The sequence below is a fragment of the Misgurnus anguillicaudatus genome, chromosome 19 (assembly GCF_027580225.2).
Source record: "Misgurnus anguillicaudatus chromosome 19, ASM2758022v2, whole genome shotgun sequence".
Lineage (NCBI taxonomy): Eukaryota > Metazoa > Chordata > Actinopteri > Cypriniformes > Cobitidae > Misgurnus > Misgurnus anguillicaudatus.
Genome location: NC_073355.2, coordinates 47,617,801 through 47,640,909, shown reverse-complemented (window position 1 = coordinate 47,640,909; position 23,109 = coordinate 47,617,801). Strand labels below are relative to the sequence as shown.

General features: G+C 39.6%; 1 pseudogene; it reads left to right on the top strand.

Moving 5' to 3' along the window:
* Positions 1-15,212: 15,212 nt before the first annotated feature.
* Positions 15,213-23,109, top strand: part of LOC129426222 (interferon-induced very large GTPase 1-like) — a 57,312-nt pseudogene continuing 49,415 nt past the window's right edge.

Here is a 23,109-nt window from a genome sequence, read left to right as displayed (position 1 = left end):
TTTATGCACTGCTTCCAGGTTCAAGCTTACCAGAATCAAGCTTACAAATTTTTACCAGACATAGATGTGCATTTTTTACGAATTATTAAAGCTCACGTAACACACGCTGTTTCTGCATTTCTGGAGTACCTATATAGTAGTATTACATTGTTTATATCTCCGAAGAGTCTTTAGTTTAATCAGATTTATAAAAGAAAGATCAGCCTTACAGATTATTTCCGATAACATACAAAACTCATGCAAAACTCCGCTGCTACCCCGGATAAACAAAATATATCCATTGTTTTCATAATGCTGGCTTTCTTCTCCTTATATCCAAAAACACATTTATTTGGCTTTTATTTTAGAAATAAAAGCCAAATGCTTGAACATTTTACAGCCACGTCATTTTCATTATGCATTATTTGTTTTGGTTGTTTAAAAACACACAAAAATTTTTTATCCGATTACTCGATCGATTCAGTGCTAGATTAATCGATTACAAAAAGAATCGATAGCTGCAGCCATACTGAAATTCAATAGACCATATACACAATTACCATTTTAATGTTTGAAATTTACTGACTCTGCATGGTTTTGATGAAGTCAAGAGGAATGCAACAAATGTTATTTCACAATATATATTTCGACACTCTAAAACCATGTCTTGATTATGATTCATGGACCCTTATTATAAAGTGTAACCATAATCTCTTTTGTTTGAAGGAATTGATTTAAGACATCCTTAATATGTGGTCTGACTTTGTACAAGCATGTATTATCATCTATCTCCCCAGATAGACTAGAAGATGTAAACTATAGCTGAAAGGTATCTGCAGATATTATTATCTAGGTTTGTCAGTCTGTATCACCTAACATGTTTTTGCATTCATATGTGAAAGACTGTCTTTTAGATTATAGACCTGTCTATTCATGTTTGGTGCTTCTCTATTAAAAGCTTTAAAATGTTAGGGCAGAATCATAATAACCACAGAAACAGTAAAGTTCAAATCATGAGACATTAACAATACAAGCAGCTTCAGATTCCACTGATTTATGAACAGAGGTGGGTAGAGTACCCAAAATCTGTACTCAAGTAAAAGTACAAGTACTTATACAAAAATGTACTCAAGTAAAAGTAAAAGTATCAATCTAATTATTTACTTGAGTAAGAGTAAAAAAGTATTAGATGAAAAAACTACTCAAGTAGTTAGTTACTCGTTACTTCTGATCTGATAGAGAAGTAGCGCAAAAGCACTGAATTTCAGACTTCTTGGAGGGTTTTCACAAACCTCTCCTTAAGAGTCTCATTGTTCTGCTTATATACAAGTAAGCAGCCTATCTCAGTCCTGCAATGGGTACATTAACATCACATAATGTGTCGTTTGAGAAAAAATCTCAAACACACACACACACACACACACACACACACACACACAGAGATGTTTTTCTGACGGTTAACTCTGTATTTATTTTCATGTTCACAACACAAACTTGTCAGCGTCTGCCTTTAAACATGCAAACAGTAAACAAATAAGAACGTGTGTGTCTGTTTGTTATCATGTTTTTATATAAATAGGTTATTTTCATTGCCATTAAAGTGCAATTACTGAACATAAACAGGAGCTTAATAAAAATGATAATTTTAGAATTTCATATTGAACTTACAGTATCTGTTTTTGCAAATCATCTCTACATTTATTATAATTTATAATACATGTTTCTTTCAAATCAATCTTTATTCTTTTATTTTTATTCATTCATTCTTTAGGAAGGATTTAAATAAAATACAATTCCGTTTTTATTTGAATGTATTTTCTACACATTAGTGAGGTGTCCGGATTTGTGTATAAATGCAGTCATTACATTATGCTGTTAAGTTTGTTTAGTTGTGGGGAAATGATATGGAATTGGCAGATGTGAACGTGCTGTTTGTATGGTTTAACTTACATTAGGATTTGTAATCGCTTGCACAAGAGTGCATATTGCAAAAAAACTCCGACAGTGTGTGAAATGACCATTAATACTGTTCAAATAGACAATACTATGACACTTACTTCAGGCTGGATCTTGAATTCCTGTTCGCTGAGATGTCAGCTCGTTTATTGAACAAAGCACGCATCACATTATGAAACTATTCTTTTTGACCTCTTGGAGTGAAAACATGGACCGAACTTGAAGCCACGCATGATCTGCCTCCGATAACTCGCACAACGCACACGCGCCCTCATCTACTTCTCCTATCCCCTACGCGGCCGCGCGGTCGCGCGCGCTAAAAGAGTGACCTCGCGGTCGCGCGCTAAAGGGTGACGCAGCCTTTTTCGCGCAACTTTCGAACACGCCCTATAAACTTTAAAAATATATATATATTAATTAATTAATACCATTTGACAGTAGCGCAGTAACGCCGCCGAATGTAGCGAAGTAAAAGTACAGTTTTTTCATTAGAAATGTACTTGAGTAAGAGTAAAAGTACCCATCCTTAAATTTACTCTAAAAGTACTAGTTACCCGAAAAATGTACTCAAGTAAATGTAACGAAGTAAATGTAATTCGTTACTACCCACCTCTGTTTATGAATATGGTACTTGAATGGTTTTTGAATCAAAATACCCAGATCTCATTTGAAATGCTATTAAGCAACTGCCCCATGTCAGGATGTTGTGCAAATATCTGAGACATGGTTTCAGAGTGTCAAAATATATATGGTGAAATAACATTTGTTGCATTCCTTTTGACTTCAATAAACCATGAACAGTCAGTAAAGTTTACACATTGTATCTATTGAAATTCAGTTATTTTGAATGGTGATAAGTTTCTTTAAAGGCGCAAAAGAGGATGTTTCCGCCGACTGAGAATCCAAAGATCGTTACTGAGTTTTTTAAATAAGCGCATGCGCAAGAACAGCCTCCCTCCTTCACAGCTCATTTCTAGGAAACGCCTTCCATAACTCGTGCACGAGTATTTGAACGCGAGTGTTTGTTTACCACGGGCATATGCTGTGTCGCGTCAGTGGATTCATTATGTGAAAAGATATGATAATAAACACATAAGACGTAAAGTTAGATCAGTCGACGCTACTCCCATTTCAACTAGCATGTAGCAGACTGGTCACTGCCTTACAACTACAGTACAAGAACAACGTCACTATACCTGAATAACAGTACAACAATAATTATTCCACAAAGAAAGAATAATCACTGTTACCTGTCGAAGAGAATTTTTGCGACCTGCGCGTCTGACACCTCTCTGTTCCTTCATTGCTCTCCAGTGTTGAAATGTTTCTCCAATAACGACTCTGGTTAGATAACATTCTTCTGACAATTTTCTCCTCTTCTCAGCGACTTAAAAACTCTTTCTTTTACGTCTTCCTTCGGGTTTCTTCTCTTCCATGGTGCAGATTCGAGGAGGAAAGCAGGAGCGAAAATGAAAACAAACCGAAACTTAAGACGGATTTTTATGCGCTATGCGCATGCGTCACTCGTGTAACGTTACTGGAGCGCGCACGTCTCTCCCAAGAAACGTAATGGCAGTGATTGACAAGCCAGAGGGCCAATGACGATTGCGATGATTGCATCAACGATTGGCTGATGTTTATAAGGCCCTACCTTATGCACAGATGACATATATTAATTTATTACTTTCAGTGCGCCTAATAAATAGTCTTTTATCATTTAGTAAAGACAGTTTCAGGTAACATTGCAAAAATGTATTAAACAAACATCCTCTTTTCCACCTTTAATTAAAATTACATTATATTAATAAACATGTTCAGTAAACACTAGGGATTCCACAATTCTCAATATAATATTGAACCGTTCGGTTCAATCCCCACGGTCCAATACGTGCATGTGAATTGTGGTTGTTTGGTTTATTCGAAGGTATCAACAGTTTCATCGGACACACGTGCGCTGACGCGATACATGTCTGGATCCGAACTTTCTTCCGGTTTCATTTTTTTAATGGTCTGACTAGTTGCTAAACTGTCTTGAACAAATGCCTCGTCGAAAATAACAAATGTTTTGGTTTCCTATGTAATCTATGTGTTGTTTTTTGCTTGTTATATAAATGCCAACGCTGATTACAAGGGAATGAGCAGCAGGTGTGGCAAATTAAATGGAGCAACCGGTGATTGGAGGTGAGGGTGAAGGCAAGCCACATAAAAAGGGCCAAGGAAGCACAAAGAGGGGAGTTGTTTTCGGGTGGGAGTCCCTTTATGCCTTAGGCAACGCAACCACACGCCCCGTCCCTGGAGGAGCCGAAAGGATGCCGTTGACCCGCGATTCACTTATGGTGTAAGGGAAGAGTGCGGCTGCCAGAAGAGGCGAAAAGGACGGGGCTGTGGAAATTAAAGGGACACTACACCGGGTGCTGGTGGTATACTTTGTGTACGCTGTGTTGCTGCTTTGCAGACGGACCACGCTGGTCGGATCCCTCTCCTGGGGAAGAGAGGAAGAGACAATCAGCTGACGAAGGAATATTGTGGGATTTCAGTGAGAAAGAGTGGACACAGAGCCATCAAGAGCGCAGTGAACAGAGGTTATTGGCAACAAAGCGTGAGTAACCGCTGTGGTACTTATCTGTACATAACTTGTATGAAGAGTTGTCCTGGTGTGTGCTTTTTGTGTCTCTTGAGGTCCCTGGCCCCACTGGAGAGGAAAGCGTGGGTGAGCCGCGGGTTGACCGGAAGCACGGACGAAGCACCGTTCACCAGTAAGCCAGTGGCCCTGTGGGAAAAAGGAAGTGCAGGTGAGCCAGGGGAGTGATAACCAACACGCCGGGCCTGTGAATATCACACATCTCTCCCTCATTTGTGATCCAGTTGTTGCCCAACCATCCTCTCGAGGTCGTCGTAGTCAGGTGGCAAGGACGATCTAAAATTCACGTGAAATTGTATAAGAGTGCTGTGGGTGAGTTTCACTGATTGATGGTGTTTACGCTTTACTTGCTGTGTGTATGCTGTGCGTGTAGCGTTCAAACTGCCGAGCCTCCGACGAGTCACGAGATGACGACATCCGTTGTGGCCTGAGTCCTACAGAGAGAGAGAAAACCAAGCCCTGTGCCCGGGGTGTGACAACGAGAGCTTCGTTTGTACACAGAACAGACAGTGGTAAAACACAGTGAGTAGTATCAAGTGTGTACCGTGCGGATTGTGGGTCGTAACGGTGTGTGTACTGACCTCTTCAACAGAAGCTTGTGGTGAACGGAGCCCCGACGAAAGTTCGCCCCAGCTCGTGACCCCGGTCGTGGAAGAAGGAGGGGGAGTTTGGGAAGCGTTCGGCTCCGGTCATCGGACCCATTAGTCCCTACGACGCCCGGACAGCCAAAGTGGAGGGGCGAAGGAATACGGTACACCGACACTGTAGCGAGTCCACTGTTTGTAGCAACTACCTACCTGTACAAGTGAAGCTCTGTGTGGGACCGAGGATCCCCCGGCACTGTGAGTAACGCAACTTGTGAAATAAACCTGTTCTATGCTTATAGCAACTACCTACCTGAAACCAGTGAAGCTCTGTGTGGGAACGAGGATCCCCCGGCACTGTGAGTAACGTAGCCTGTGAAATAAACCTGTGCTGTGCTTATAGCAACTACCTACCTGAACCAGTGAAGCTCTGTGTGGGAACGAGGATCCCCCGGCACTGTGAGTAATGCAACCTGTGAAATAAACCTGTGCTGTGCTTATAGCAACTACCTACCTGAACCAGTAACGCTCTGTGTGGGAACGAGGATCCCCCGGCATTGTGAGTAACGCCACCTGTGAACTAAACCTGTACTGTGCTTATAGCAACTACCTAATTGTACCAGTGAAGCTCTGTGTGGGAACGAGGATCCCCCGGCACTGTGAGTAATGCAACCTGTGAAATAAACCTGTGCTGTGCTTATAGCAACTACCTCCCTGCATCAGTGAAGCTCTGTGTGGGAACGAGGATCCCCCAGTACTGTGAGCAGCAAAGGAGTACTTACCCTGGTCTGACTGTGTTTGATTCTGCCTCCAGGAGGAGCGGAGCGCGCCACGGATTGCTGGGCCAGAGCCCCGGTCCCCAGTCTTTTCCCCAAGTGGCCCTGGAGGCAAAGAAGAGCCACATTAGTTTTAAATTTCCCTTTTTCCCTTCCCCATTTTCCTTTTTTAAATATTTAATAAAGTTTATTTTAATTATAGTACACTGGTCTGTCTGGTCATTGGGGTGGTCTTGGGAACCTCCTCGAGGTGGAAGAACTGAGAGGGGTGTGACCTTTAGTTTATTCGGGTCTGCCCCCGGCTGTGACATAAATAAACTACGTTTAAAGGACTTTGTTGTTATTTATTCTTACCGGAGTTTACCGGAAGTTACGTGCGGACCACGACAGCCGCTTGTTTATGTTGTTACTGCTGAAACCGTCTATAAAGAGAGAGTTATGACACTCACATAGACGTCGTTGTAAGAATGGAATGCGGAAGTAACAGCGTGTCATGTAGTGACCCATAGTTCGAAACGCAGCACGTAGGCCCATTTATTTCAATGGCACCTGCTGGTAAATTACTCGATGAAATTACTGTTTCTCTTTACATTTTCTGACATTTCATGAATAAGTCAACAGTGATATTTTATGAACTCTGCTGTATGTTTATCATTAATAATACCTAGTTAACTTCTTATATTTGAATGAGTTGTGTATAATGTGTGAATAAAATTGATTTAATTGTTTAATATTTTATTACTGGTGGCCATCTACTTTATACTTATCTTTTTTATATATTATGAGTAACACTAGGGGGCAACAGCGACAAGCTAAATGCCTTATAAGAAAGTCACACTGCTTCACAATTCTGCTATGTGTTTCATTGTGTTTAGTAGGTAATACGAGTGATGTATCCTCGAAAATCATGTATAATTATATTAACATTTAATGTGTACTGTAAATATCATTAAATATGAATTTAATGTGTTTCTGTTATGTTTCACTGTTACAAATAACCGCGTCGGCGATCTTTATTGTGATTTTAATATAGTGAAAGTGTAGGAATTATGTTTTTAGCAGATTAACAGCCATTTATATAGCCATATTTTTCCTACAAATATAAAAGATAAACTGTGTTGCTGTAGTTGGTATAGATAACCACAGTTACTTTGGGTCACACCATTAACTGTTTACCTTTATTACTGTAACTGATTTATTGTATTTCCATCAATCCCTAGTAAAAAACGTTATAAACATAGTAGGGATGTGCCCGAAGCCGAATGCGTTATTCGGAAGGGCACGGATAATGGCTTCAAAACGAATAACGAATTCTTCCGAATAACAGAGAAAATATTCGGCCGGGCATAATCACGTGTTTACTGGAACAGCTGTAAATTATAAACCCCTTAAAGCCCGAATAATGTGAGTGTGAAGTGAACGAGTGCAATCTATAAAATGACATGAATGACATTTTCGGCGCAACCCTTATTTAGAAACGCGAGTTGTTTTGGAATTAGTTTAAAATCTTAAAAACGCTGTTGTATCAAACTTCTTTAAACCCAGCTGTAAAAATGACCCTTTTAGTTTTTTTTTCGTTTTATCTAATTACACAAGACCAAAAAAGCTTAATAAAATGCTGCACTCTAATAATAAAATATTCGTTAATAACTTTAAGTATTGGTTTATACTATTTTTCTGATTAATTCTTTTATATTTTCTAAACTTTAAACAATTGTTGCCTGGCGTTGGGGTTAGAGTTGGGTTTGGGTAGGGATGTAATTTTATGTAAACCTAAACCGAAGCGACAATGGTAAGAAAATAGGTCAAAACATTTGAGTAACCAATCCGTGAAAATGCCACGGAAAAGAAAGTCCGTGCCAGAGCCCCGGAAAAATGCGGAGATCCGTGAGAATCTTGATTGAGGAACAAATTTCTGGTTCATAGAATGATGTTGGACTTAACAGTAGTGCAGTAAGGTATAGCCTTCATTTACAATGAAGTGTTTAATTTAATAAAGTACAGGTATATAAAATGGCAAATTTATGTTTACATGTGTTTATTTTCAAAATATAAGAATTCACGTGTTCCCCAGATTGAATGAGATATCATTTTTTATATATTGTTATTTAATTATATCCAGTGCTTTAAGTGTCCCAAAAGAGGTGCCGGTACTCAATTTTTTTTTTTTTTTTTTGCTGACTCGACTCCTATATTGAAGGGGTTTTGTATTCAGAAGTCAACATACGACCTTGTAGAAAAAAAATAATAAATCCTTTTATAAGTTTGTGGATTTGCTTGAGCTAGAAATAACTAAAATGTGCAAAAGGATTTTGAAAAAAATAAAAGAGCTACTGTAGAAAGAGCTTTTGAACATAAATAAAATGTGCAAAAGGTAGATATGTGAGTAAAATGTTCAGCATGGTTAAATGCTAAAACTAGTTTTTGAGATAGAAAGAGCTTGAAAAAAAAACTTTAAAATGACACCAAGACCATGTCTATTGGTTCAGAATAACAAAATACTGGCCATTTGAAACTCCAAAGTCATTTATTTTGTCCCATTGTTTTCCATTTTGCGGTCGATAAAACTACTGTGCACGTCGTTCAAATTCATTGAAATTTCGTTCACTTGTAGTTTAGCAATTAAACTAAATGTATATTACAATTTCAAGAATGTTTTCTGCACATCGCCTGAGGAAATCCGAAGTTGCGTCGAGGGGAACCAAACTGACAGCCGTGGCAGCGGAGATTATCACGTACCTACAAGGCTTGCGTCTGACCTGCAGCTATCATTCTGGCTTGGTTGGATGTCAGCCAGCGAGTCCTCTGATTCTGACCTTGTTCTTTTATTACTCAGAGTCTAAAACAAGGAGGGCATATTAAGTGTTCATTGTATTTTCATTTTAACCGAGCAGCTATGGTTGCCCGTTTCACACACAAACACACACCTCTCCAGTCCAGAGCACGTTGACACTGACTGACCGACGCATGCGCTTTTAACTTGTAAACACAAGGGTGTATGGGCAATGTAGTCTCTACTCTCTGTGGGAAGAATTAGGAAGCGTACATTAAGGGCGCTCTGAAAAGCCGCAGCGCAGCCAAAGGATTAACTTAAACCTCTGATTTTTAAACAGATGTGCAAATGAGCGTTCCGGTACGCTCATAAAGCACTGATTATATCTTATATTATTTTATCAATAGCAGTGGTGACTGGTCACGAGGGGGCACTGGGGTGCCGCCCCTAAAGTTGGCCAGAAAAAAAAGCTACTTTAACATGTTACAAAAAAGTTAAAAACCATAAAACTTGAAATAATAGCCCGGGCTTTTATTTTCCCAAACCTATCGTCACACCAGGTGTCTAAAAGAGACAGGCGTCTATAAGACACAGGCTTTAAATTTTATTGTTCAAGCATGACAGCAGGAGGTTACCACATATTACGTTTTATTTATAATTTGAATGTGTTTAACAAATTAGTTAGTGTAAGAATAACAGTCTTAAATTATTGGCATCCTAAATAATGCAAATGAGAATATGCTTTTTTATTGATTGTTGCGTTAAATCTTACCCAGATAAACAGTGCTATTTTCTGATTGGCTTTTGTGTAGCCTCTTTTTTTTGATTGGCTGATAAGTGGCATGGCAAGATACATTTTCACACGCAGTTTTTCTGGTTGAGAAATACAATGTGTGGCGGTAGTGCATGTATGACAAAAGACTGAAAGCCCAGCTATTATCAGACGCGGCCTCAAAACACTACCGGCGAAAAGTCCCGACTCTCTCGATTGCTACTGTCATCATCACTGCAATCCTGACGACAAACCTTGTTGTGTTGTCATGAGTAACGGAACGATTGTGTCTGTCACGTGACATCTACCGGTAATCAAAACTTTAGTGTGTGCAATCTGCACCATAGAACTGGCTTAAACAGATGATCTGACGGGTTTTAGAAGATTAAATACAACCCGAAACTAAAAAACAGACCAGGTCTTTATTCAAGATAGGCGTTTTTTTACCCAAACCTGTGGTCACACCAGGCTTCTAAAAGAGTCTCGGCTATTATTTGAAGTTTTACAGTATATAATACAAATACAAAATAAAATTGTTTTGTTGTACTATTTCACTGTTAGTCATGTTATCATTTATTTAAAAAAAATGTAATCGCTCGTTGTGTGTGTGTCATGTTTGTGTGTCTGGGGGGCACCCCTAATGAGTGTCTATGTAGGTCATTAAAAAAGGGTAAAAACATGTGACCTGAGGCTGAGCTCTAATTGGCTGGTTTTGTATCGACCCTGGGGCGCAGGACTGTGTGCCCAAACCCTCCCACTTATGTTGTAAGCGAATCAGAATAGTTTTTTATGTCTTTGACCTCATGTGATTGGATCGTTTTCAGAGTCTCATAACCGCATTGCAGATTGCCATGCAGGGTTTCCCGCAGAAAATTTGTTAGTTAAGGTAGTTTTTTGGGCTGGGGGCGTGACAATCAAAAGGGCAGGGCTTATGCGTCATGATGAAAATCTAAATATTTAAAAAAAATTGAACTCAAATAAAATTAATTTTGAAGAAACTATGACAGAAAATGAACACAATCTAAAGCAGATGTTGTAGAACGTCTGGCGAACTATGATAGATGGTGCAAAAATGGTAAAAACTGATTATTTCCCACCATTAATTACATTATCTTAAAGGAGTTTAACTACTGTAGCATGTTTATAATGCATATTATTATTACTAATATACACTATTATACACTAAGTTCCCATTGATTTTATGTATGTATGTATATATATGTATACAGAGAAGATCATACATAGAAATACACTATATAATAATAAAAGGAGTTTAACTACTGTAGCATGTTTATAATGCATATTATTATTACTAATATACACTATTATACACTAAGTTCCCATTGATTTTATGTATGTATGTATATATATGTATACAGAGAAGATCATACATAGAAATACACTATATAATAATAATTTATACTATGACTCCTCTCAGAAATCGTTTTGCTATGCTGATGTACACTAACTCATGTAATTTTAACTTATTTTTCTTCACCAAAAAACACAAAAATTGGATGAACAATAATCATTATTCAAACTCATGAAATTAAGGACTTAAAGGGCGTGTTGCAGGTTAACCACCACTGTTGATTAATGGGTACATAAATCACTCAAGATATGTATATCATTTTTAAAATGTCTCAAAAAAGGTCTTAAAGACCACTTTTTTAAACGTTTCTGGTATTAACCAAATTCGGCGATGACGTCACGTTGGGTAGAAGTGGATGAAAGCCTCAGCCAGAGCCATAGAGATAGATGAGACTTTTATTGCCGTTTTATTAATACTTAAGTTTATAATATGGAAATCATATATACATAATAGGAAATATATAATGTGGTATACTGCAAAGTTACCCTGCTAATTATTATTTATGATATATGTGGCAATAAATAAAACTTTGCAAATCTGCTGATTTGATCCATTCATGTCCTGACCACTAGGCTAGAGAGTTTTAAACATCCTTAATCCACACTTACTAGTCTATCATATAATATCTAAAATTTATTTTTATGTGAAATAAAAGCAAGTTTGTTATAATGTTTATGCGATTATAACGAATCACACGATCATTTTATACACAGAGGCAGCAGTCAGCAGCTGCAGCGGGCTCGAATCCGACTGCATACATACTGCAATAAACAGGCATTCGGCGGCTTTTTACATCAAAGGACGACAGGCTAGAAACCAATTACTGATCCCCGTATTTTTATAGATCCTGGACATGAGTGGACCGGCCGAACGGGTTGAGCACTTTTATATTTGTTGAGCAGAGAGGATGCACAGTTTGACCAGCGGGCTGCGGGAACCAGCCACACATCAGACCGACAGACGGTGTTGCTATTATAACTCCAAATGTATACAGTAACTATTATCAGACCAGCCAACCGGGAAAGTCCCGACTCTCCCGATTGACACTCCGCTACTGGCTGTAGGGAAATGTGTGTATTTTGATCGCTGTTCGAGGCTCTTACCCCGCGACCAGATGTGACGACGTGCCTCACGCAGCTTCCAGGATTTGAGTCATACTGCCTGAATTCGTTTGTGCTGAAGATCGCATACACCCATTTCAGCAGGATTATGGTCCCCCTCAAACCAGCACGCACGAGTATGTTAATTGTTTGTTTACTTTCTACACAAAGTTATGCTAACGCTATCTGTCTGCCTATCTCTCTATCTGTCTGTCTATCTATCTGTCTGTCTGTCTGTCTGTCTAGTCTATCTATCTAGTCGATCTATATCTATGTATTTATCTATAATTTGCATTGATATAATTTTTGCATTGTACTTTACTCATCTCTCTAGTCACTCTCAATGCTCTTAAGGCAAATTCTCTCCCCAACGTGACGTCATGCAGTATGTTGAGGGGGGAAGGAGAATCCTTGCAAACCGCTGTACTTTTTCATATTGTATTCCGTGTTGTGATAACCAACAACATAAAATACAAAGGATAACAGTTTAAATGTTTATTATCAACAAGCAAATTGCCCAAATTCGTGGAGAAATTTACCCTGCAAAACGCCCTTTAACTATCCTCTGTACCAATATTATACGTGTTGTAATTGTCTTTATTTCTGTCAACTTGTCACATTTGTGTATATGTGTCTATGTATCTGTATGTGTGTCTGTTACCACAAAAAAAAAACAATAATGCATATAAATAACGTGAGCAAGAGCGCTCAACAATTATCACAAATCAACAGGCACATAAAACCTAGCTAGCAGGTTGCTCAAACAACAAAATCACCAGCTAACTTACTTTAAATTTGCAAGAACTATAGACTAATACAATAATAGGCTTAAATAAAGCCAAAACATAAGTCCACTTACAGTTCTCATGGACACGCATTTTATCAACTGGCTATCCTCCAGACATGAAGGACCACGTCTTTATCTCATTTTGGCCGTGTGGCGCGCATGTGCGCTCGTGGTATGAAGAGCATCCTGCTATTCTCCGAGATGCACTTGACGGCCTTTGCGCAGCAATTTTTTTTTAATACACATACATAACATCCACCAGTCCTATATAAATCCAACAGTCCTATATACATCTATCAGTCCTATATACATCCACATACTGAATGTAACATCCACCAGTCCTATATACATCCACATACATAACATCCACCAGTCCTATATACATTTAAATACATAACATCCACCAGTCCGATTACTTTTTTCAAGTAACGAGTAAAGTAAGGGATTACAATTGCAAAAAACAGTAATAAGAGTACTGTTATTTCCCCGTAAGCAGGCTGCGTTACTGCGTTATTTAACCTTGATTTTGTTTCGTTAGACTGTCTCGTGACGTGACGTGAGTCGAGTGACAATGACGTATGAGCGCCGCACCGTCAGTCAGTGTAGTGTTGAACGTGAAAAGACAACATGGAGCGCGGAAGAGAACAAGACTCTGCAACGTTTAATGCTTGGAAGTCCCAACATTACTTTGAGTTTAACACATTTAAAGGTGACAAAAACATCAGCGTCCGCTGTACACTCTGCGTGGGAATAAAACTTTTGTCTACAGCGAAAAATTCCACCTAAAATCTGAGCAAACACCTAGCAAGCCGGCACAAGAATGTAAAACTTACTGAAAAAAAAACTAAACCCCCACTTGACATGACCGCTGCGGCTCCATCTTATACACGTTCACACGAAATCTAATGTAAGCAACAGACTATACTGTATATCTATATTTTGATGAAGCAAAACAAATAGCTTTTTTAGCAGCAAACACTCAACATTAGTTTGGTGCACACAGGGGTAAAATGTACCCCATGTGTAAAATGAAATATACTGCTGTATCTTTAATGTTGTGGGCCTAATTTTCTGCTGGAGGTCCTGGACATCTTGATCATCATGGAATCTATGAAATACCAACAGATAAAAAATAAAAACCTGACTGTCCCTGTTTGAAATCATATACTGGGCCATGGTTTGATCTTCCTTCAGGGCAATGATCCAAAACAAACCTCAAAACTAACACAAAAATGAGTCACTGAGCACAAAATGAGCTTCTGTTATGACAATCCGAGTCCCCTGACCTGAACCCTAAAGAAAATGAGTGGGATGAACTGAAGAGAAGAAGCACCAACATGGAGCTGGAATCTGAAGGATCTGGAGAGATTCTGCATGAAGGAATGATCTCTAAACTCTTGTCTGGTGTTCTCCAAACTTATCAGGCATTATAGGTGAAGACTCAGAGCTGTTCTCTTGGGAAAACGAGGTTGCAAAAAAATTAATAAAGGGTATGATTAATTGTGAGCAGTGTGTATTAAAGAAAAATATTTCTCTCATAATGAGATTTTCACCCATTTTAAAATGATTAATCTCTAATGAAAGGTTGGATTTTTGTAGATTTTTTTAATTAAAGAGTAACTAAACCCTAATCCAACTTTTTTTAGTTACTGATCTGTAAGAATGATGGTTTATTAGTGCTGTTTATTGATTTTAGTAAGTTTTTTGACATTAAGATATAAAGTGTTTCAATACTGCAATATATGGTGTAAAAACGTCGAAGTGCTGCCCTCTTCAGGTTGAACGGTGGCTACTGCAGTTGAATTTTCCTATTGGATGTTGGGTACAAAAAATGACTCGTGACGTAAGCAGGTTCAAGCTTGTTACGATCTCACCACACACTTGGTATGAGCTTAGTTCGTCCCCTCTATCTCTGTTGGGATCTGCCCACTTTTCTTGCATTTTTCAAATATTGCCAGTGGGTAGAGTCAGGCTTTGACCAGGGGTTTAGTTACGCTTTAAAGAGCAAAAGTATTAACGATGCAGATTTATTTTCACAGCCTTCTTTGGTCATATTTACAAAGGGTATGAATAATTTTGAGCTTGACTGTATATATAAAGAAAAACATTTTCTGGAAGACATTAAACTTTTGTGAAAATCATAAAAATGCTGATGCTGGCTGGCAACTTTTTTTTATAAATGCTGGGGTCGAAAGAGTTAATAGATAATAATTATAATGAAACTGAATTATCTTTTTTAGGATAGTAAACAGAAGAAGGAAACCTGCAGACACAAGTGTAGAACCTGATCTGTCTGACTCATGGGTAACACAACAAATAGATCAGAGTTTTTGTGTTATTCATTATACTCCTAATAAGTTTAATAACAATTCTTGGCTGTTTGTTGTAGATCAAAAGGTTTCCAGTCGGCCCTTTGCGGTACTTGGAAACTCTACATCAGTTCAGTTTGGTCATGGTAACATTCTACTGGGAGAAGAACCACCTCCTCTTAAAGATGAAGTATTCTACAGGACTGACCCCATACAAATAAAGATATCAGAACATCATGTCTCAGTCATCAACATGATTGACTTCACTGAATTTCACCTTGACTCTGTGGATCATCTTATTGGTCAACTAATGTATAAAAATCAAATCTCTGCCTTCATCTTTGTTGTGCGTCTGGGTCAGTTAACAGATGCTGATAAGATGTGTCTTGAATGGCTACAGTCAGTATTTGGTGACAGAGTTCTTCAGTTTGTGATGATTCTCTTCACTTATGAGAGAGAAGAAGAGTCTGACTCTATAATAGATGATCTGAAGAAAAACACTGTTCTAGAGCAACTGCTGAAGAAATGTGGAGGAAGATATCACATCTGCAGCAAGAGGATGAACAACCAATCAGAGATGAGAGAACTGATGATGAAGATTGACCATCTGTTTAATGAGAATAAAGAGCAGTGTTACACTGGTGAGATGCATAACACCCAGTTACAAGAAAAACAGAAAAAGAGTGAGTATCACAGAGATGAGAACAAATATTTTCTTCCCTGATGTATCAAATGATTGTTTTCAAAGGGTTAATTTTGCCCCACCTGTGAAAACGTAACTAAAGTCATTTTAAAGGAAAATCAAGAAATGCCCACTACAGTACGTTATACATGAAAAGTCTACACAAGTATTATTTCTGCTAACAAGCAAAATAAATAACCATTAAATAACCTTAAACTAAAGCATATACACTATTACACAGGGCTCCAGACTAACTTTTTTCATTAGGAGCACAGTGGCCCCCAACTGGAAATTTTAGGGGCGCAACCAGAAAATTTAGGGGCACACACTGTAAATCAACATGCTAACCAAATATTCACATATCTACTAATAGGCTTTATGCCCAGCTGCACTACTTATTGAACTTCAGCCAGCTCCTTGTTTCCTGTCTGCCATTATTGGACAAACTGATTAATCCAGGTGTGTCTGATTATTGTTGTTGTGACTACTGAGGTCAGGCACACATGGATTAACCCTTGTGTGGTGTTCATAGTGGTGTTCAAGACGATGTTTGTGGGTCTAGTGGACCCAGAGCATTGTTAGTATCTTAAACAAATGCAGTCATACAAATTTATGTAATATTGTTTACAGATGTTTACTTTAGCCTTATTGCAAGTAACATAGACATAATTTATGGTTAATATTTGTCATTTATCACTGGAAGAGGACTATTAATAAACTAAAGCGCCATTCGTTTTTGTGTTTATATGAAACAAAAGAAGAAAATTGTATTCTGATCCAGATATTGGGGGAAAAAACATGTTTATCTTAAATAAGTATAAATGAAACAAAAATTTTCATCACTGTTGATGTTTAATCTTTGAACTTTTTGAAATTGCACACATTTTTGTCAGTCTACACAGCACAGGCCCCAACTGAACACATGCCGTATCATAAGACAACATCCAGTGTTGGGGAAAGTTACTTTTAAAAGTAATGCATTACAATATTAAGTTACTCCCAAAAAAAGTAACTAATTACGCTACTTAAGTAATGCTTACGTTACTTTTAAGTTACTTTGCGTTACTTTTTCTTACTTGGCTGAGACTTTATCTCTTTCAGGCCTGGGAAGTGGCTTTTATGATCGCAAAAATGTCAAGCTCTGGCCTGCCATCTCCGTTTCTGACTCAAACTGTTCCCGCTCAGGGGCACAGAGTGCATAATTCTATGTTAAAGGAATAGTCTACTCATTTTCAATATTAAAATATGTTATTACCTTAACTAAGAATTGTTGATACATCCCTCTATCATCTGTGTGCGTGCACGTAAGCGCTGGAGCGCGCTGCGACGCTTCGATAGCATTTTGCTTAGCCCCATTCATTCAATGGTACCATTTAGAGATAAAGTTAGAAGTAACCAAACACATCAACATTTTTCCTATTTAAGACGAGTAGTTATACGAGCAAGTTTGTGGCACAAAATAAAACGTAGCGCTTTTCTAAGCGGATTTAAAAGAGGAACTACATTTTATGGCGTAATAGCACTTTTGGGAGTACTAACTTTATCTCTAAATGGTACCATTGAATGAATGGGGCTAAGCTAAATGCTATCGAAGCGTCACAGCGTGCTCCAGCGCTTACGTGCACGCACACAGATGATAGAGGGATGTATCAACAATTCTTAGTTAAGGTAATAACATATTTTAATATTGAAAATGAGTAGACTATTCCTTTAATATGTTCAGTTTAATTCATAACATTATTTTATTTTTTTAATTGAATGAATTAAACTGAAAAGTAACTCGCATTACTTTTTAAAAAAAGTAACTCAAATATTAATGTGTACATTTATAAAGTAATGCGTTACTTTACTCATTACTTCAGAAAAGTAATATTATTACGTAATGCGCGTTACTAGTAATGCGTTACCCCCAACACTGACAACATCCATACTGAACACTTAACCTGTTCATGCCAGCCAACACAACACATAAGAAGCAGATTTTTACTGTGTAGCTGGGTTGTGTATGGATTTCTTGCATTTTATACACATATACTGTGTCCATCTATGGTCCACACACATTGCAATGTGTTGCTACTGGCCACATATTAGAATGATGAAATTACATGGATAATATTTTACTTTCTCTATTATTAACTCTCTCTCACACACACGTCTTTGTGGGACATTTGGTCCACACAACGTGATAAATACCAGGTACACACACACCACAGTTTTTGTGGTAAACCCATGGTTTTACAAATGTTAACCAATATACCAAATAACCATGATTACTACTCTTTTACTACAATAAAACTATGGATTTTTTTGTAAGAGAGATAATGGTAAAATGTAGAATGGTTCCTGTTAGACAGAAGGTAAAGTGTTTGGGACAGTGGGTACAGACAAATGTTCATGCATGACATATAACATGATGTATCCTTGCGGCATTACAGCAAGAGAAGAATGACAAAACTCTGACATGCATCCATCACATATGTACAGACATAAATACAAACACACTCATGCACTCACAGGAGTCACAGGAAGGAGAAAAACAGAGTGAAGTTACATAGCACATTCAATTTTTACACTCTTATTAACCCTGGGTCCAGTGGACCCGAACACCACATATGTAATATAAATGTGTAGGGGGGGTACACAGTGTACAGTAATTATAAATTTCATTATTTTTATGTTCTTTATAGAAAATGAGCCAAGGCCAATGAATCTGAGGTTGAAACAACAACTAATTGCATAATTTTTCTTTCAGTAAACATTAAAAACGGGTCCCACAGACCCGAACATCACACAAGGGTTAATCAGTTTGTCCAATAATGGCAGACAGGAAACAAGGAGCTGGCAGAAGTTCAGGAAGTAGTGCAGCCGGGCATAAAGCCTATTTCCACAGTATTACTAATAAATACTTTAATGATAGATGCAGAAAGTACAATGTGCTGTTTCAAATTCATTGTCACATCACAAAAATGGTCAAATTTACTGGTTGCACATGTGCGACTGGATGTTAAATTCAGTGGCACACTTTCAAATTTATGTGACAGTCTGGAGCCCTGATTACACTAAGCCAGCGGTTCCCAAACTTTTTTTTCTTGTGCACCCCCTCAAATGTCCCCACTTAAAAAAAAAACGTAACAAAGCTTTGTTTTCTTGCACCAGCCGGAAGTAAAAAAGTTGGGTGTAAGTCCTATGTCGGGCTTAGCTACGTCTGACATTGTAAAAAATATTTACGCCTGTTGCACCATCTGAACTACGACCAGACGCAACATCAACAACGTTTCAATTTAATGCAACAAAGCTACGCACAAGCTTCCACTTTTAAGACGTCTGGTGTTCACTCTCATCACCTTTTTTTTGCCATCTCCTTCCCTTCTCTTCGGTTTCCTCCAGCACATCTTCTGACTCCCGCTCATTTTCTATCTCTAGCTTTCTCTATTCTCTCTGCCTCCAAATCCTCACTCTCTCTTGGTCCCTCTCCTCCTTTGTGACTAACAACTTTATGCAGCTGCAGTGCATAACAGAAGAGCAGTGCATAGAAAAAGACAGCAGCTGTCTTCTACGTTTCTATCAAAAAATAATAAATTATAGTTTTTATTTAAAATAAAAGCGATTACAAAGGAAATGTTTACTGTTCATGTTTTTTATTAATTTATTGTATGGAAAAATCCCACTTAAAGAAACAGACTGCCATTACATTTTTCCTCTTGTGCACCCCCTGGTGGCAGCTACTTAACTTTTCTTTAATTATAATGAATTTGAAGTATGTTAAAAGTTTTATTGTAAGCAAATATGTTGTAAGCATACTTTCATTATATTTAAAGAGGGTACATTTATTTCTAAGTATATTTGTAATGTACTATTGCAAAGTTAAATATACTTGAAATACAATAGGGTATATTTATTTTTCACCAGGGGTATTCATGTGGTATTTTGCAGCTTTCTTGATGTAGCTTTTGTTATTGCATTTTGACTTCATACTTTTATATGTCAGTAAACAAGTATAGGCCAAATATACTTAGACATTTGTAATGGCTTCATTTTGAGTTTAGCCATTTCTAGTCGGAAAGTAAAATTGGCACTACTCCATAGCTGAAATGAGGATGATTTATTTAAAAGAGTTAAATTCCAAGTGAAACATACATCCAACTCCATATTGTGTATGTAGGTCAAAAAACTGTATCCCTTCCCACTTTCCCTTGCCACATTACTTCCTGTCTAATATGTCTACCTATGGGAAGTGCCAAGGCAGGTACAACTCTTACCATTCACCACAGGGGAGCACAAAACACCATAAAACAAGTGAACATGAACATTGAGATATGAAATGTCTCGGGTTACGTATGTAACCCTGGTTCCCTGAGAAGGGAACGAGACGCTGCGTCGCCATAGCAACGCTTTGGGGAACGCCTTGGCGTGACTGATCTGAACCACGTGTAACACATAATCAATAATTTGATGATTGGATATAGGCTGGATGCCGTGCGGACCAAGGGTATAAGAAGGCATCCCACACAAACACACTCGCTACCAGTGCCGAAGCAAGTGCCTACAGGGATGCAGGGAGTATGGCATGGGGACGCAGCGTCTCATTCCCTTCTCAGGGAACCAGGGTTACCTATCCCTGTCGAGAAACTCAAGCTGCATCGCCATAGCAACGCTTTGGGGAACAAGATGCCCACGCTTCCATACTACCAAATGCCTGTAGCGTGTATAACTGAACACAGTCAAGGCAAAATAACCTGGGACCCTAAAGAGGAGTCTAGGTCTAAATTATAAAACCTAACGACGGTGAGCGGCAAAGACCAACCGGCCGCATCACATACGTCTTGGAGTGACCCTAAGGCCTTAGTGGCAGCCATACCCCGAGTAGAGTGGGCACTCACAGCGACGGGTAAGGGTATACCCTGATGTTCATAAGCCAGTAAGATAGCATTCACTATCCATCTGCTCAGAGTCTTCTTGGTCACCGGTAAACCTTTTCTGGGTGAACCATAGCACACAAATGACTGCTCGGACTCCTTCACTGAGCAGTCATGTGAACATACGTATCCAGTGCTCGCACAGGACACACCAAATTCAGCTTTTCCTGGTCCGCACTCCTGAATGGGGGAGGACAAAGGGCCTGCAGAACAATGGGCGTCTGCACATTGTTCACCACCTTGGGAACATAACCTGGCTTTGGGTGTAGAAAAGCCTTAGCCATCCCTGGTGCAAACTCAGACCTGCAGGGGATACTGACAGGGCCTGAAGGTCCCCCACTCGCTTTAAAGAAGTAATAGCCAGAAGGAACACAGACTTAAAGGCCAGAAACCTATCTGGTGAAGTCTCAAGTGGCTTGAACGGAGCCAACGAGAGCCCTTCCAGCACGACCGCTCGTTCCCAAGTTGGCATCCTAGTGCGGCTAAAAGGTCACAACCTGCGAGTTCCACAAAGAAAGCGAGCCACTTATGGGTGTCTACCCACTGATCAGCCTTCCACAGGAGTATGGTAGGCAGAAACTGCTGCCGTTAAACCTTAATGGTGAAAGGAGTAAACTCATCAGAGAAACACTCCTGCAGAAACCTCAGAACTACGTCGACAGGGCAGTAAACTGGGTCTGTCAGATGAGCTGAACACCAAGAGATGAAAATTTCCCACTTAAGGGAATAAAGTTTCCCCATGGAGGGATAAACACATCCAGGGGGGGCCTCGGCCACGCCTGTACCATGGAAACCACAGTGGGCAAAGTGTGGTTTCCTGGGATGCAAACAGATCTACCTCTGTGTGTCCAAATCTTTTCCAGATGTGGTTCACCACATCTAGATGTAGTCTCCACTCCCACTGGAGATGTCTGTTGTCTCAAAGGGGCATCTGCCACATTCAGGTGGCCTAGTATGTAGACTTCCCTCAAAGAGTCCAAAAGTGTATGGTAGGCAGAAACTGCTGCCACCTATACGTTAAAGGTGGAGTAATGATATGGTCTCCACAACCTCAGTTGGTAGCATGACATTCTTCCAAAGGAGTATGGTAGGCAGAGACTGCTGCCACCTAAACCTTTGTGTGGAAGGAGTTAACCCAGCAGAGAATTGCTCCTGCAGAAACCTCAGTACCACGTCAAGGGGCAGTTGACTGGGTCTGTTAGGTGAGCTGAACACCGAAAGGTGAAGTTTCTCTACTGAAGGGCATAAGCTTCCTCGTTGAGGGAGCTCTGAAGTGATCATCTGGTTCCCACAACCTCATTTGGGAGCATGAGGTCCTTCCAAAGGAGCATGGCAGGCAGAGACTGCTGCCACCTAGACCTTAAGGGTGGAAGGAGTTAAGCCAGCAGAGAATTGCTGCTGCAGAAACCTCAGTACTACATAAACAGGGCAGTGACTGGGTTTGTAAGGGGAGTTAAACCCCAATAGGTGAAATATTCTCCACTTAAGGGCATAAAGCTCTCTCGAGGGGTTGTCCAGATGAGATATGAGGTCCTTCCAGAAGGAGTATGGTAGGCAGAAACCGCTGCCACCTAAGCCCTAATACGGAAAAGAATTAAGCCAGCAGAGAATTGCTCCTGCAGAAACCTCAGTACCACATAAACAGGGCAGATGACTGGGTCTGTCAGGTGAGCTGAACACCATGAGGTGAAGTTTCTCCACGTAGTGCCTAAGCTCCTGAGGGAGCTCTGGAGTAATCATATGGTCTCCACAACCTCAGTTGGAAGCATGACATCCTTCCAAATGAGTATGGTAGGCAGAGACTGCTGCCACTTAAACCTTAAGAGTGGAAGGAGTTAAGCCAGCAGAGAATTGCTCCTACAGAAACCTCATCACCACATTAACAGGGCAGTTAACTGGGTTTGTCAGGAGTAAAGTATGGTCTTCACAACCTCAGTTGGGAGACCTGAGCCTACGAGCCTGGCCCCCTCAGCGGCCAAACCAACAGGCCATATCTCTGGCAAGCTTCCTCCAGAACTTCTGTGGCAGAGTGATTGGGGAAAAGAGAAAACCATATTGGGCAGTGTGTGCGGTCCTGAAACGCAAACAGATCCACCTCTGCGCGTCCAGATCCTCTCCAAATGTGATTCATCACATCTGGCTGGAGTCTCAACTCCCCAGCAATGGGTGTTGCCATACAGGGCATCTGCCATATTCAAGTGGCCTGGGATCTAAACTGTCGTCAACGAGCACAGTTTGTCCAGAGACCACAATGCCATTATCCCAAAATCAATAATGTAGTGATTTTGTCCCCCTCGGCTTTCCATACTGTACTCCAACCTGTGGGGAGTGTGTCTGGTCAGCGTCACACGCCAGTAGCGCGCACCCAAAAACAGGCCTTAGGATGGAAACCAAGGTTTTCTCCACACCACCAGAGCACGCAGGCAACGATGCGTGACTTTGATTGCAGACCTCCTTAGAAA